Here is a 17,246-nt window from a genome sequence, read left to right on the forward strand (position 1 = left end):
AAGCAGGTCGCCAGGGGAGTTGCCATGAGGACCCCGATGGAACAGGAACAGCCAGGGCAAAACTAAGATGGCAGGAAACGGGGCCTGTGTCTGGGAAGTAGGCAGCCATAGAATGTTAGGACAGATGAGTGTCTGTCCAGCTATAGAGCTTGAAGCTCATAATAAAAACAAGGTCTCTGTGTCATTTATTGGGGAGACAAAAGGGATAATAGAAAAGCCCCCTAAATTACTTTCCAAATAAACAGACAAACAGATCAATAACAAATAACTAACAGCTAATTCTGCAGCCAAGGGAGCGGGTCAAACAGCTGACATACAAGGAGGAACCGTGACCGCCAAATGGCCAAGGCTAAGCAAGACACTGCTCACCTTCTGGGGCTTTCTGACTGGCAAATACCCAAGGGTAAACTTAGATAACCATTCCATGGTAGTGACCGGAGGGGACCAGCACCTAAGGGCCAACAGTCAAACATCATTCCTTTCCATACAAAGAGCTCAGCGGCCTCTTTGTATGCGTTTCTTTTGACGTGCCTTGACACACATGAGCTTATCTCAGGGCACACATTAGTGAACCAGTCCTCCTGAACCGCTGGCAAGTTGGAGGCTTGTAAATCCGAGCCATGAAACTTTCCCTGCTCTCTGGAGTTTGGGAGGCTTTGGGGTGCAGGGAAGGGAAGGGAAAAGGGAAGGGAAGGGAAAAGGGAAAAGGGAAGGGAAAAGGGAAGGGAAGGGAAGGGAAAAGGGAAGGGAAGGGAAGGGAAGGGAAGGGAAGGGAAGGGAAGGGAAGGGAAGGGAAGGGAAGGGAAGGGAAGAGAGCTGGTCTATCCTGGCTCTCACCGCCTCTAAATCGTGCCCAGGAGTTAAGTCACCAAATGGTATCTATCTCATAAATCATGGCATGAAGCAATGGGTGTATCTCTTTGGCTACTGTGAGCTTGAAGCTGTGGGTTTAATGTCCACCAGAGCAAAGAAATACAGGTTAGTAAATCAAAACTCACACAAGTCCTTGTCCAAACAATCCCTCACCATGCATCCACCCTTCAGCCAGTTCTTGATTTTGACTACTTCCTGTTGTTCCTCCTGCTTTTCTCTTTTGAGGCAGGATTTTGCTGTGTAACCAAGGCTGGCCTAAAATTCACCATGTAGCCAAACACTGAACTGGAGGAGATCCCCTGCCTCAGTTTCCTGAGTCCTGAGGTCATATGTCAGAGCTGTTTCCTCTTAGTTGGAAACAACTGACCCATTAATAAATCTGGATAAGTAACCTGTAGATGCATGCTTGTAATCCCAACATTTCAAAGGTTGAGGCAGGAGGATTGCCATTGGTTCCAGGAGAGCCTGGGTTTCAGTGTGAGAACCTGTATCAACCTAACAGACAATAATAATAATAATTTTTAAAAATATGGGCTGGACAGCAGTTAAGAACACCATCTACTCTTCCAGAGGACCCAGGTCCAGCATCCACATGGCAGCTCACAGATGTTTGTAACTCAGCTCCAGGGAATATGACACTTTCACACAGACATACATACAGGCAAGACACCAATGCATGTAAATAAGTAAATAAATAAAGAATAAATAATACCTGGAGCTATATCTCAGTTGTCGGAGTGTTTGCTTAGCAACCAGGAAGCCTGTGTTTGGTTTCCAGTATACAACCGGAAGCAGTGGTGCATGCTGTAATCCTAGAACTGGGGAGGAGGAAGGAGCGGGGGATGGGGAAGAGGGATGAAATATACAAAGTACCATATTTCTGGGATAAAGACAAGGATCAGGGTGGAGGTGGCAGGTGTTCAGAGGACCAAGAAAGTCTGGACACGGGGAGCAGCTGGAGCCGCAGTTCAAAGAGCATGTTCTTCCGGTTTGTAATGGACAGTTAAAGGAAATGGCTAGAAACCCATTAACGTGAATTAGATCCCAGGAAATGAGGCCTTGTCCATGGTCTACATGGAATCAAGACAATATTGCAGAGCTTCGTCCTGTGTGGTGGAGTCAGAGAAACGGAGCAACGTCGCAAACACAAGCGATGGAAAACAAGCCGTGCGTGGGTGGAGGCGTTGGCTGAGAGATGCCAGCCTGGCTCCGGTGAGGTCACTGTGCCAGCTATTTTCACTCGGGAAAGAGAAGCTAAGGGAGGGGCCTGCAACGCCTGCCAAACCTAACAGTCTAGGAAAGCCAGTGCTGCTCGTGTGAGCCTCGGGCACCACAGCTATAGAGCTCAGCAGGGCGGAGCCCACGAGAGGTCATTAAGTTCTCCAGGGAGAAGAGGCAGAGGGCACAGCCATCCAAGTCCCTATGGAGTCAGTCACAGATGGGCCGGATGACCTCACAGGACACAGTGGGATACAGAGGAAGAAGGCAGGGCTATGTTGAAGGGCTGGGCCTGGTGGTCATCTCTATGTCTTGAGGTCCTTCTTGTAGCTGGGCATGATGGATTTGTACCTGTAATCCCGGCACTTGGGAGACAAGAGGATTGCTACTAGTTTGAGGTGAGCACGGCAGCCTAGACGTATAGCAAGCTTAAGGCCAGCCTGGGCTACTGGAAATCCTTCTCAAAACAAAACAAAACAAAACCTCACCAGAACAAAACAAACAAAAGTGAAGATTGTGAACAGATTATTTCTAGCCTGTTAAAAACTATGGTCAGGCGATGCTGGCAGAAGCCTTTAATCCCCAGCATTTGGGAGGCAGAGGCAGGTGGATCTTCGTGAGTTTGGGGCCAGCCTCGTCTACAGAGAGAGAGAGAGTTCCAGGAACCAGGGCTACACAAAGAAACCCTGTGTGATGGTTTGCATATGCGTGGCCCTTGAGAAGTGGCACCATTAGAAGGTGTGACCTTGTTGGAGGAAGTGTGTCACTGGGTAGGTGGGCTTTGAGGTCTCCTAGTGTTCAAGCTCTGCCCGGTGTGGAAGAGAGTTTCCTCTTGGCTGCCTGTGGAAGACAGTCACTTGGCTGCCATCAGATCAGCATGTAGAACCCTCAGCTTCTTCCCCAGGACCAAGTCTGTCTGCATGCTTCCTGCCATGATGATAGCGGACTGAACCTCTGAAACCATAAGCCAGCCTCGATTAAATGTTTGCCTTTGTAAGAGTTGCCTTGGTTATGCGCTCACGCTCTCTCTCTCTCTCTCTCTCTCTCTCTCTCTCTCTCTCTCTCTCTCTCTCTCTCTCTCTCTCTCTCTCCAAGACAGGGTTTCTCTGTGTAGCCCTGGCTATCCTGGGACACACTCTGTAGACCAGGCTGGCCTCGAACTCAGAAATCTGCCTGCCTCTGCCTCCTAAGTGCTGGGATTAAAGGCATGTGCCACCACTGCCTGCCAGTCATGGTATCTCTTCACAGCAACAAACACCCTATGAAACCCTGTCCAAACAAAACAAAACAAAACAAAACAAAACAAAACAAAACAAAACCAACTTTAAGTCTTTTTGGAAACCAAAAATTCTGGCTATCAAATGCCATTGTCATATAAGAGAAACTAAACTGATTTAAAACAAAACAAAACAAAACAAAACAAAACAAAACAATTCTTGGAGCAAGAGAGGTGGCCCAATGGTTAATAGCACAAGCTATTCTGGCTGAGGACCTGAGTTCAGTTCCTAGCACCCGTGTAACCCCTGCTTCAGGGAATCTGATGACTCTGTGCTCTACAGACACCTGCACTCGTGTGTGTGTGTGTGTGTGTGTGTGTGTGTGTGTGTGTGTGCAGTTCACAATTGAACTGAGCCTCGCACTGCTGAGCCCTGGAATTGGTCAATGTTTACAGGAACGGTTTGACCAGTTCCTTCCCCTCCATCTCATCTCCTTTTTCTCTTCTATACTTTAAAAAATAGAGAAGAAAAATGCAAAATAAAACAAGGGAGGCAGGATGTCTGAATGTCTGAAGCTAGCCTGGGCTACATAGCCAAACCCTGTCTGGAAAAGCAGAAAAAGTCAGAATGGCAGAGTGCGCGGCTTAAAACTCCTCTGCTGGGCCAGAGACACGGCTCAGGGGCTACACTGTCTGCTCTTGCAGAGGATCAGGGTTTGTTTTCCAGCGCTTACGTGGTTGCTCACAGACATCTGTAGTTACAGGTTCAAGAACTCTGATGCCCCTTTCTGGTCTCTGAGGGCTCCAGGAACTTGAGGGGTGCACAGACATACATTCAGGCAAAAGACTCCTATACACAAATGAAAAACAAATTCGTTTCTATATCAATTATCTCTACCTATCTATTATGGGTGTGGTGATTCATGCCTGTAATTTCAGCACCTGGGAAGCTGAGGCAGGAAGACTACCCACAAGTTGGAGGCCAGCCTGGGGTACATGGTGAGTTTCAGGCCAGCCTGGGGTACATGGTGAGACCTTATTTCAAAAAGAAAAGTTATCCTTAGATGGGTAACACCATCTGGCCACCTGCAGCAGGAGTCTAGTACTGGCCCAGATCATCCAGACTTGGGGCCTAAGATCACACAGTCTGTCTGGACTTTGGTTGTCTCAGTGGTTGAGCTCAGCCCCACCAGACGCTACCGTGTACTGATACCACAGACCAGTGTGCTGTGTCCTTCTTCCCATATGATTAATGACTTATTTTAAAAAGCAAGAATTATTGCGTACACTTACCAATAAGGAATCTGAATCATGGGGATAGCACAGAGCTGGTGTAAGGTCCCACAGTTGGTCAGAGAATGAACCTGCTTCCATGCTGAGCCAACTTTGGGCTCTTGCTGAACATGGATGCTCTGACATCACAGTTGTGCAGTGAGAATTTAAAAGTGCGCACAAGTCTTTCAAAAACTGTGATGTGCCTGCAATCCTGGGAATCAAAAAACTGAAGCAGGAGGGTAGCTGCAGATCAGACTGTCTTGGAATGTAGGGAGTTCAGGGCTATAGTTTGTGACCCTGTCTCAAAAAGCAAACAAAAAAATAAACCAGCAGGAAAAGGGTTTGGAGAGATGGTTTGGACAGTAAGAATGTGGACCAGCGTTCTGACACCAGCAGCCACAGACTCAGCCCGGCATCCCGCACACCGGTGGCCCCAGCTCCGAGTGGAGTGCACAAAGGAGGAACACAGGGGCTCCTGGGCTCTCAGCTTACGTGAGGGAGCATGAGCTCTGGAGTCAGGAAGAGAGTTTGCCTCAAAGAGATAAATGGACAACAGCAGTCAGACACCAGGCCGACACCCGGGGCCCTTTGCTGGCCTTTGTGTGCACGTACTGGCTTGGATTGAGCACCTATGCACTTGTGTTCACATACATACACACACACACACACACACACACACACACACACACACACACACACAGAGGCATGTGCTTGCACTTGCAGGCATGTGTTGCGGATAGCCCTGGGGCTAATTATATTTGACGTCAATTCTGTTCTTCCGTGAGTGGTTGTGAACAAGGATAGAGTCAGCACTCAGGTGATTTCCAGTAAACCTTCTTCCCGCCTTAATTTGTAAAATAAAGGAGAGCTGATGATTGGGCAGATAAAGGGAAGGTGGAGCAGAAGATGGGGGGAGAGAACAGGGAGAAAATGGAAGAGGGAGAGGACGCAGAGGAGGAGGAAGAAGAAAAACTGAGCAAAAGCACGTGGCCTGGAGAAACCACAAGTCCTAAGGGGTCTCATAAGCTGTGCAAGGTGGTAGTGTAGCGGTAGATCTGCCCAATCTAGGTGCACAGCAAGTATTCATATTAATTGAGTTGTGTTTTCATTGCCGGGGCATATTTGGGTTGGAAATTTACTGCCACAGGCACACAGAACAAGTGAGCTAGAGAGATGGTTCGGTGATTAAGAGGGTATTCTACTTTCAAAGAGGACCTACATTTAGTTCTTACCACCAACACGGCAGCTTACAATAGTCTGTAATTCCATTTCCACACGATCTGTCTCCCTCTTCTAGCCTCTGAGGGCACCAGGCATTCATATAGTACACAGACATACATGCAAGCAAAACATGTATATGTATAATAAACAAACAAACAAGCAAACAAACAAATAAAGGTGGTACACGCCTTTAATCATAGCACTTTCAAGGCAGAGGCAGGTGGATCACTTTAAGTTCAAGGCCAGCCTGATCTACATAGTGAGTTGTAGAACAGCCAGGGCTATGTAGAGAGACATTGTTTCAAAGCAAAACAAAAAAGAAAAAGAAAACAAAAAAAGTAAGTAAGTAAATAAGTAAGTAAGTAAGTAAATAAATAAATAAATGTAATTATCAACAACAACAACAAGAAAAAGGTATAGGGCTATAATTTCAATACTAGGGTGGCTGAGGCAGAAGGATTTTTACAAGTTCGAGACCAGTCTGATCTACGTAGCACATTCTGGGCCAGTCAAGGCTATTTGGTAAGACCTCATCTCAAAAATCAGACAGACAGACAGACAGAGATAGCTACACCAACCCAAACGCTCCAGCTTGCGTCTGACAGCTATAATGCATTACTTTTTCCACCTGTATCTGTCTCCCAAGTGCTGTGATTTCAAGGTATGTGCCACCACAACTAGTTTTGTTTGTTATTGTATGTATGTTATATAAATATTTTATTTATAAGTATGCATGCATATACGTTTGTGCAAGTGCCCACACCCGCCTTTCTGTCAGCAGCTGTAGTAGCTCTGCTGTTTTGTGGGAGACACCTTTCCTTGTCTGTAATGGGAAGTGAGATTCCCATAGGTGTCAGCTCCTGAGTTCTTTCTCAGGGGACCACTTATTATGGGAACCACAGCCAGGCTGGGAGTACCCAGGGTCTCGTATTTATCTTGGCCTTCTGCTGTTTGGATTCGGAAGCCTTCTCTTTTCAGAGCTTCTTTGTGGGCCTCTGTTTATACTGACTCCTCCCAAGGCCACACCCGCTGACTTCTTAAAAGAACTCTTTTAGTTGGGGTACCACAAGAGAAATGAGGAAAAGGCTGGGAAGCAAGTGAGTTCAGAACCCATAGTATCCTTGTTCTGCTGCCTGCCTGCCTGGGACAGGGCGGCTTGGGCGGGGCCACTGCAGGGTGTCCTGGAAGGTGCCTGAGCTGCTTCACCTGCCTAGAGTCTCCACAGGAATTTCACTCTGCCTTGGGTCTGTGTTGTTCTTGGAATTAGCCAACCAGATGCCATCCTGTGTCCACTGGTGCAAGTGGGTCACCTCTAGGGGACAGAACCAGACTCAAAAGTTGCCCAGGGTCTGGGAAACAGAGAAGGGCCCTCTGTTGCTATCCCCCCTGGGATGACAACTCACTCCTGTTGGCTGTGTTTCTGGAATTCTCACCAAATGCACAGACTTGGCCACAAAAGGAAGAAGTGTCAGAAAGTGGCTACACTGCGACTTTCTCATGGAAGGGCACTGTGATGCTAAGCATGTTCCTTCTTATTTCTCAGTACAGTCAGCAGGTCTTTCTTTTAATACAAGATATTCCTAGGAAGACAACAGGCAAACCTTTCCATTTTTGAACACTTAGTGTAAATGAGTTTTCTTTTCTTTTTTTTTTAAAGATTTATTTATTTATTTATTTATTGATTGATTGATTGATTATATGTAAGTACACTGTAGCTGTCTTCAGACACTCCAGAAGAGGGAGTCAGATTTCGTTACGGATGGTTGTGAGCCACCATGTGGTTGCTGGGATTTGAACTCTGGACCTTCGGAAGAGCAGTCGGGTGCTCTAACCCACTGAGCCATCTCACCAGCCCCCGTAAATGAGTTTTCTTGGCTGAGACATATACTACAGCTGAAGAATGAAGAATGTAGAGAAGAGAGGGAGAGACTGGACAAAGATACTGAGAGGCAACTGGTCAACCCCCAACTTGTCTTTTGGGTGTAGTGTCAGAAGCTGATGTTCAGCCTGCAGTACCAGGACCCCACACTAAGCACCTGGATATTGACAAAGGTCTCCACGTGCTGAACTGATGTTTATCACAAACCTGTGCACTGGGTTTGGATGTTCTTTGTTCTAATGAGGAAACTTGATGGAGTTGATAGCAGGATTCAGGGAAGTCCTTTCTTCACCTCTTTTTAGCTTATATGTTATGTATGTATATGTTTGTGTACCACGTATGTGCCTGGTGCCTGCAAGAGCTCAGAAGAGGGCATCAGATCTCCAGGAACTGAAGTCACGGATGGTTCTGAACCACCTGTAGGTGCTGAGAACTGAAGCTAAGTCCCTTGAAAGAGCAGTCAGTGCTCTAACAGCTGAGCCATCTCTCTAGCATTCGAATTCATTCTATTAGGTCACCTTATAGTCTGTGACAGGCTTTCAATAGCATGGACCAAGACAGACTGGTTTGCTGGGCCTAAGCAGGGAGTGGGCTGGACCCAGGTATGGCAGCTCAGCTCATGCCTTCAGTCCCTGTGCTTGGGACGCTGACGCAGCAAGACGGTGTCCATGGCCATCTTCAGCTATGCAAGGAGTTTGAGGGCAGTCTGGGCTACATAAGACCCTGGAGGGGGGGGAGGAGGCAAGGAAGAGGGGAAGGAAGAAGAAGGAGGAGGAGGAGGAGGAGGAGGAGAAGGAGAAGAAGAAGACAGACAGACGACAGACAGGCAGAAAGAAAGAAGGAAACAAACAAAAAAGCAAACAAACAAAAGAGGCTTGAATGAGAGATGGCATGTTGTGGCCTTCCTGGCCAAGCACAGCTGGCTGCTGCCCTGAGAGAGAGAAATCAGGGCACAGCCACTCTGGGAGTTGTTTTGTTGTGAGGAACTGGGAAGAGGAGAATCTTGGAGCTGCCTTGGGTTTCATGTCACTGAACCAGTTTGAGCACTTTCTGGGCTCTCTAACCTAGCTTTTGGGGGGTGCAAACAACAATTTATGGGGTCCCAGACAGAGGCCTCAGTTCAGACAGTGTGGTGGTGGATGCCTGTAATCCCTGGTCTCACTCAAGAGGCTGAAGCAGGTGGCAGCTTCGAGTTGAGGCCTTCTTGGGCTACATAAGGAGACTGTTTAGAAAACCAAAGCCAAGTAAACAAAAAAGGCAGTAACTTTCCTCGGGACTAAGACTCTGAGACTCAAGAAAAGGTGGGGAAAGCTGAGCTGAGACTAGCATGCTGTTAAAGCAGTCTGATAAGGAGAGACGGCAGGGGTGGAGTTGGTGGCTGGCCAGCCTGATGCTGACCGACCAACCCCAACCACAACTGCTGGGTCCTTGTGGACTGCATTCCGAAGCTCAGAAGCTCAGGTGTCAGCTGACAACCTCCTCAGGTATCCCAAGCACTCCATCCTCTCCCTTCCAGCTGGGGAGGGATGGGGAGAGATGAAACCATGGCCACATGGAGATTAAACCACAGACTCCTGGTGTGCTTCTTGCTCTTCTGAGGACCCCCACCCCCATCACCCGCTGTAATATTCAGATGCTGTCCGTATTCCCGAAGTGTAGAGGTCACCCGTTAGACTGTTGTAATGGCTGATGGGGTGACTGGAGGCCAAGAGAGTTTATTCTTTCCAAGTTCTGGAGCCGCAAACCAGCAGTCAATATGTCCACAAGATAGCTTCCTTCTGGAAGGGGTCTCGGAGTTCCTTGTCTTGTGACAATACAACTCATGTCTCTGACTCTGTCTCCCCTCACAAGATCTTCTGTGGGTCTGTCTCCTTCATGACTGTGGCCTTCTCCTCCTCCTCATTGAATGGGAGTTCCCTGGCCTGCAGTGCTTCAGATGGTCTGGAGATCCGAGCTCAAGCTGCCCACTGGCCCCCTCTGCAGCTCCCGCTTCACCGTTCTAATGCTCCTAGGTTAGTAATGGCTGGGCTGCTCCTGCCTCTGTGGCTTTGCATGCTGAGCCCTGTCTGTTCAGAACTTCCTTCTCCCTTCCTGTTCCTCACATCTTTTCTATTCTTAGACCTCTCTGCTCAGTGGGGTCTAACCTGTTCTCCACAGAGAATTCATTTTTGACTCTCCTTTTCCTTTCTTGCAGTACCGGAAAGTGAACCTGTGGCCTTGGTATGTCAGGCAAGCATTCGTCCACTGAGTTACATTTCTAGCTTCTTTTCTGCTCTCTAAATCACCCAGGCTGTATAGTTCAGGCAGGCCTTGCAATTGCAATCCTCCAGTGGCCGCCCTAATAGCTAGGATTAGAAGCATGGAGCACCAGGCTCAGCTCCACAGGGACTCTCATCTGCAGCCTTTTATGTCTGGCCAGGGTCCTTGTGTTTTCCTCAGTGTGACACCTAACACAGTAGATTGGCCTTTGTTTTATTGTTTCTGTCTCTCTGCCAGTCTGAGCCCTGCTATGCAGAACAGCTCCCCAATGACTGCATGAACATGAAAATTCCTTTCAGAGAACAGAGACTTTGAAAGGTCTATCCTAGTCTTAAAAAAACAAAACAAAACAAAAAAAAAAAACAAAAACAAAAAGAAAAAAAGAGAAAAAAAAAACCCAAACAAAACAACCACATGACCACAAAACCAATGTCAGATGTGGTGGTGCAAGCCATTAATCCCAGCACTTGGGTGGCAAAGGCAGGTAACTCTCTATTAGGCTAGCCTGGATTATATGGTGAATTCTAGGCCAGCCAGGACTATGTAGTGAGACTCTATTTCAAAAGCAAAACAAAACAAAGCAAAAACAAAGAATAGGATCTCATGGAACTCAGGGAGTCCTCCAACTTGATACATAGCCAAGGATGATCTTGAACTCTGGTCTTCCGGCCTCTGTCTCCTAAGTGCTAAGTCTACAGATGTGGGGCACCATACGCAACAGCACCCTTCTTCCTTTTTAAATTTAGATTTTTAAAAGTGTGTGTGCCTGCTCAGTGTGTGTGTGTGTGTGTGTGTGTGTGTGTGTGTGTGTGTGTGTGTGTGTATGACATGACCTCAGGTGCCCATAGAAGCTAGGGGAGTCTGATTTCTCTGGAGCTGGTGCATAGGCAGGTGTGTGCTGCCAGATATGGGGGCTGGGAATGAAAATCAGGTCTTCACAAGAGCCATACGATCCATTTCTCAAGCATTAGCACCCCCCATCTTGCTCTGAAGAAAGAAGAGGGAATCCTAGCATGTGGGAGGCTGAGGCAGGAGGCAACAGCTCAGGGCCAGCCTTGGCTACACAAGGAAGCCAGCTGAGGTAGCACTAGTGTGGGAGTCAAAATGAAGACCCAGCTAAAGCCATCTGAACTTCTGCCTTCCAGAGTGGAAATCACATGGTGGTTTGTGAAAGACCACCGACTGAGGTGTCAGCAGTGGCATTTGGGTTCCTAGTCGCCCACACCTAGGCAGAGCTTTGCTCAGCCTCAGGGAACATAAAGCTCCCAGCTGGCCTGAGGCTGAAGGAGGAGCTCCTGTGTTAGTCTCTCTTTCCTCCCCTCCTCATCTCCAGTCAGCCAAGCTTCCCCTCATTTGTTGTTATCCCCTCATGTTGTTGTTATCCAACAACACTACCCACCGTGGGGTCATGCTTCAGCGACGACAACCTGAGTCAGATGAAATCTGCATCAGACTCCTAAGCACTGGTTTAGTCACTGCACAACTTCATTTATTTCTTATTTATGTGTGGAACTGGGGGTAGAACCCAAGGCCTCACACCATCTGTATGTGAGACAAGTATCTACCACTTGGTAAGATATATCCCTATGCCCAAACAAATCTCTCGGTCTTTGAGATGAAGTCGGATACAGCCCATGTTAGTTTCAAGCTTGCTATGCTGCTAAGATAGTCCTGAACTCCTGGTCCTTCTGCCTCTGTCTCCCAGGTAGTGGGATTACAGGACTATGTACTACCAAACCCCAGACTTATTTTATTTATTTGTTTGTTTTAGTGTTTATAGTTTTCATTTGTTATGACCTGTGGAATACAGTCAAGTAAGTATCACCTATAAGGATAGAAGAAGAAATTAAACACCTTTGCATTACTGCCCAAGCGGACATCAGTGCTTCAGGGTCCTCTGCATTTTGTTGCCATGTCCCTGCTTCCTCTCCACTGAGGATGATGAGGGTGCCCCATTCTGTAGTTAACACTTTTAAAAGACTTATTTCTTTTATATGTGTTTGAATGTTTGCTTGCGTGTGTGTGTGTGTGTGTGTGTGTGTGTGTGTGTGTGCAGGAGCCAGAAAAGGGTGGCAGATTCCTTGAATCTGCAGTTATATATATACCCTGATATATATATATATATATATATAGTAATGTCATGGAATGAACTTTTGCACAGAGTAGGCTAGCACATCTCCACTGGGAACCAGAGAAAGATTGCACAGAGTAGGCTAGCACATCTCCACTGGGAACCAGAGGAATGTTGCACAGAGTAGGCTAGCACATCTCCACTGGGAACCAGAGAAAGATTGTACAGAGTAGGCTAGCACATCTGCACTGGGAACAGAGGAAGATTGCACAGAGTAGGCTAGCACATCTCCACTGGGAACCAGAGAAAGATTGCACAGAGTAGGCTAGCACATCTGCACTGGGAACAGAGGAAGATTGCACAGAGTAGGCTAGCACATCTCCACTGGGAACCAGAGAAAGATTGCACAGAGTAGGCTAGCACATCTCCACTGGGAACCAGAGAAAGATTGCACAGAGTAGGCTAGCACATCTCCACAGGGAGCCAGAGGAAGATTGCACAGAGTAGGCCAGCACATTTCCATAAGGAGCCAGAGGAAGAGTGTTTTACTTCTGTCAGAAGGACCTTTCAGGAGAACCGATGGAAGGCTGCATAGAAACAGCCCAATCCATTCCCAGTGTGGAGCTCCCATTAAGTTCCACCTGCTAAAGTATCACCACCCGAGCACCCAGGCTTCTGACGAACTGGCTTTTGGGGGAAGACACTTAGACCATAGCAGGGTCTCAACTTTTTCTCACCAGACAACTTACATATGCTGAACAAAAGGCCTATAAAATGAATTATCCCATCCACTGGGGCCTCCCTCCCGTCCCCAGGAACATCTCAAAACCAACCAGCTATTCTTCCCTCCCGAGATTGCCCCTCACCTTCCAGATAACCAGTTCCAAGAACTCAGGCAGAGGGAGAGCTGGGACTAGAAGAGGCAGGCAAGAGGCCTCTGGAGCAGGGTTAAGGAGGAACCTTCTCTGACAGGCAAGGTGGGGGGCCCCCTCGAATTCTGTGTTCTAGATCACTTGGTGGCCTGACTTTAGTTCTGGTTTTGTGCTGGGCTGTTATATCTACAAAGAGATGGAGGGAGAAAAAGAAGCTCAAAGGGGTGGTAAGAGAAAACAAATAAACAAGCAGACAAACCAAAAATTTGTCAAAACTCCAGGATCTGGAGAAGGATGGGTCAGATGTTAAGAGCGCTCTCATTCTGAGGAACAGGGTTCAGTTCCCTGAACCTATGGGTTGTTCAGCTCACAACCACCCGTAACTTCAATTCTAGGAGGTTCAGTTCCATTTTGTGGCTTCTACAGAGTCTTTGTGTAAGTGGTGCCCTTACATATACACGGGCACACACACACACACACACACACACACACACACACACACACACACAATCTTAAAAAAACAAAATAATCAGGGGCTGACGAGGTGGCTCAGTGGTGAAGAACACTAGTTGCTTTCACGGATGACCCAGGTTTGTTTCCCACCCCTACATGGCTACCCAACCATCTGTTACTCCAGTTCCTGGGGATCCTATATCCTCTTCTGACCTCCTTGGGCATCAGGAATGGACATGGCATACATACATACTTGCAGCAGAACACTCACATGTAAAATAAAATAAAATAAAATAAAATAAAATAAAATAAAATAAAATAAAATAAAATAAAATAAAATAAAATACAACCAAAGGAGGATAAGAACGAGTGCTAATGGCCAAGGCAGTGTTCTACGCCTTTTCCTGGGAAGACGTGAAAAAATGTCTGCTCACCCTGCACAGAGCTCTGACTGTAGTCCAAAGAAACAGTTCCACCCAAGTCTAGCCTAGCGAACCAATGAGCTCACTGGGCTTTTTACTTATAGGAGCAGGGGTGACTCAAAGGCAGCTGCTTTACTCAAAAGTCCACTTCAGCACCAGGTGATGACTCACAAAAGTCTCCTTGGTGCTTCCTGCCCAGCTTACAGGCATCTCCACCAGAGAGACTCCACTCTCTAATGCTTGTTAACTGCTTATGTAACCTTGGGGTGGGGCCTTGTCACTTTCATTGGTTTCCTGAGTCTTACAGATTTTCCTCCAGGAGGGAAATGCTTCAATTAGGAGAAAATTCCTACGTAACAGGTGGGCATCCGAAGTCAATGGCAAAGTGAAATATGAACACCAGGGAGCAAGCCTTGCCACCACCTTGCCATACAAAGAGTCTCTTAGCCACAGGCCTGGACCAGCCAGCCAGCCAGCCATCGCTAGATTCCAGAGAGTGATGGGAGGCAGAGAACGGGCAGTCCAATCCTGTGCTCTCATTGGGTTTCCCAGCTTCTTTGGGAGGTTCTTCGGAGTCTTAGGAAAGGGGTCGGTGGTAAAGAAGAAATCATGTCCCCTCTGAACTGCTTCCTGCCCAGACCTGACACCTTATCCTTGATGTCATGAGCCTCACCCCAGACATAGTGACTCAGGGCTATAAGTGCCCTCAATGACAGCTAGCTCTGTGCTGTCCAGGGTGGCAGCCACTCATGACTTTTGATCCTCTGATATGTGGCTGGTATAAACTGGCATGGACTGTAGACATAAACATGCTAGACTTTTGAGGACTTAGTTTGGCAAAGTAATGCAGAATAACTCAACACACACACACAACACACACACACACACACACACACACACACACACACACACACATACACACGCGCGAGCGCACTTTAGACAAAGCCTTACTATGTAGCTCAGAATATCATTGAATTCAACACCACCCAAACACCTTCCCAAGTGCTGGGATTACGATCATATATCACCATACCTAGATTGTATTTTATTTATAAGGAAAAAACAATTTTAAATTACACTTATTTATGCACTTACTTAGTGTGTATGTACATGCTACAACACATGTGTGATACTTTGCAGAAGTTGTTTCTCTCCTACTGCATGGGACAAAACTCAGGCCATCAGCTTCATGACAGGCACTTTTACCCACTGAGCCATCTCACCAGCCTCTAGCGTCATTGTAAAGAGGGTTGTTAGCTGGGAGGTGGTGGTGGTGGTGGTGATGGTGGTGGTGGTGGTGGTGATGGTGGTGGTGATGGTGGTGGTGGTGGTGGTGATGGTGGTGGTGATGGTGGTGGTGGTGGTGGTGGTGGTGGTGATGGTGGTGGTGATGGTGGAGGTGGTGGTGGTTGGTTGGTGGTGGTGGTGTTGGTGGTGGTGGTGGTGGTTGGTGGTGGTGATGGTGGTGAATACCTTAAATCCTTGCACTTAGGGAGTCAGAGATAGGTAGATCTCTGAGTCCGAGACCAATGTAGTCTAGAGAGTGAGTTCCAAGACAGCCAGGGCTACGTAGAGAATCTCTGTTTTTTTTTTTTAATTGTTTTCTGTGTATGTGTGTTTTGACTGCAGGTTCATCTGTGTACTATGTATGTACTAGGTACCCAGAAAGGCCAGAAGATGGTATGGGTCCCCTGAAATTGGAGAGACAGACAGTTAGGAGCTACCATGTGAGTGCTGGGAACTGAACCCAAGTCCTCTGAAAAAGCAGCCACTCTTAACAGCTTAGCCATCTTTCCAGCCCCCTCTCCCCTCATATTTGAAAAGATAATGTGCTGAGATGGTGCTATTTGGGATCTATTGGGTTAAACAGATGATAAAGCAAGTTCTTTTTCCCTCTCATTTCTTCTCCTTCCTTCTTCATTTTCTTCTAAGGTCTCACTTTAGAGTCCAGACATGGATGGCACTTGATATGCAGACTTGAACCCACAATAGTCACCACACTTCATTCTCTCCATTGCTGGGACTATGGCCATGAGCCACCACGCCCAGCTCCCTATATCTTTTTACTTCTTATGATTCGACCAACTGCTGTTCCAATGTATACAGGGTTCTCTAGAGTCACAGAATGTATGGAATGTCTTTCTATATTGAGGGAATTTATTATGAAACAAAGCTAGTTATTTCAGCTGGTCTTCTGTAGAAGTGGATTCCAACAGATGTGCTGGCAAGTAAGTGCAAGCGTCAAGGAAGAGCGAATCTTCCTTTTTCCAATGTCCTTATGCAGGTCTCCAGCAAAAGGTGTGGCCCAGGTTAGAGGTGTGTACCACCATGCCTGGATCTGGGACTTGTTTCGTCCTAGGCTGACCTTGAACTCAGAGATCCCCTTGCCTTAGTCTCCTGGGATCAAAGGTCTATACTACCTTGCTTGGGCCAAGCTTTTTTTTCCTCCTCCTCCTCCTCCTCCTCCTCCTCCTCCTCCTCCTCCTCCTCCTCCTCCTCCTCCTCCTTCTTCTTCTTCTTCTTCTTCTTCTTCTTCTTCGATTTACTGATTTACTTTGTAAGTACACTGAAGCTGTCTTCAGACATACCAGACGAGGCATCCTATCCCATTACAGATGGTTGTGAGTCACCACGTGGTTGCTGGGATTTGAACTCAGGATATTTAGAAGAACAGTCAGTGCTCTTAACCTCTGAGCCATCTCTCCAGTCCATCCATGGTTCTCTTGGATACTGGTCTAGCTTCAGTTTCTATAGATGAGATTGTAGAAGTTTAGAGAGAAGCCCTTTCCGGTCTCATCATTCCCCAAGCCCTTTCCCCAGGCCCCTGTCTCTTGGTGAACCCCAGGAGAGGAGGAGAACTTGACGACCTCTGACCTGCAGGCCACAAGGGAGATGGCCAAGTTAAATATTGACTGCGGTTTCTTAGGTACGAGATCAATAGAAATATAGACTCCAAAGATTTAGGTTGTTTTGGCTCTGGTGTTTGAACCAGTACCTTATACATCACAGCATAAGCTCATGAAGAGTCTTTCTATTGGTGTGTGTGTGTGTGTGTGTGTGTGTGTGTGTGTGTGTATGTGCGTGTGTGTGTAGCACTCACCATGGTCCTGTGTGTAGGTCAGAGGACAACTTTACAGTCTTGGTTCTCTTCTTGGACTTGGTTGACCTTCATGCCGATTTTGGGAATTGGACTCTGGTTATCAGGTTAGGCAGCACGTAGTTTATTGGCTGAGCCACCTTCCCATCTCCTCTGCCTTTTTGAGTCAGGCTCTTGAGAGTAGCCCCCCCTCCCCCTTTCCCGTTGCCCTATATCACCTATGTGGCTCAGGCCGGTGGCCATCTTCCTGTTTCAGTCTCCCAAATGCTGACTCGAACTGTCATTTGCAGCAAGTCACCTTCAGGTGACCTCAAACTCCTATGTAGTAGAAACTGGCCTTGAAGTGTTTTTCTACCTGCTTCTACCACCCAAGTGCTGGCGTTACAGAGG

This window comes from Mus musculus, chromosome 6 (genome assembly GCF_000001635.26).
Source record: "Mus musculus strain C57BL/6J chromosome 6, GRCm38.p6 C57BL/6J".
Classification (NCBI taxonomy): Eukaryota; Metazoa; Chordata; class Mammalia; order Rodentia; family Muridae; genus Mus; species Mus musculus.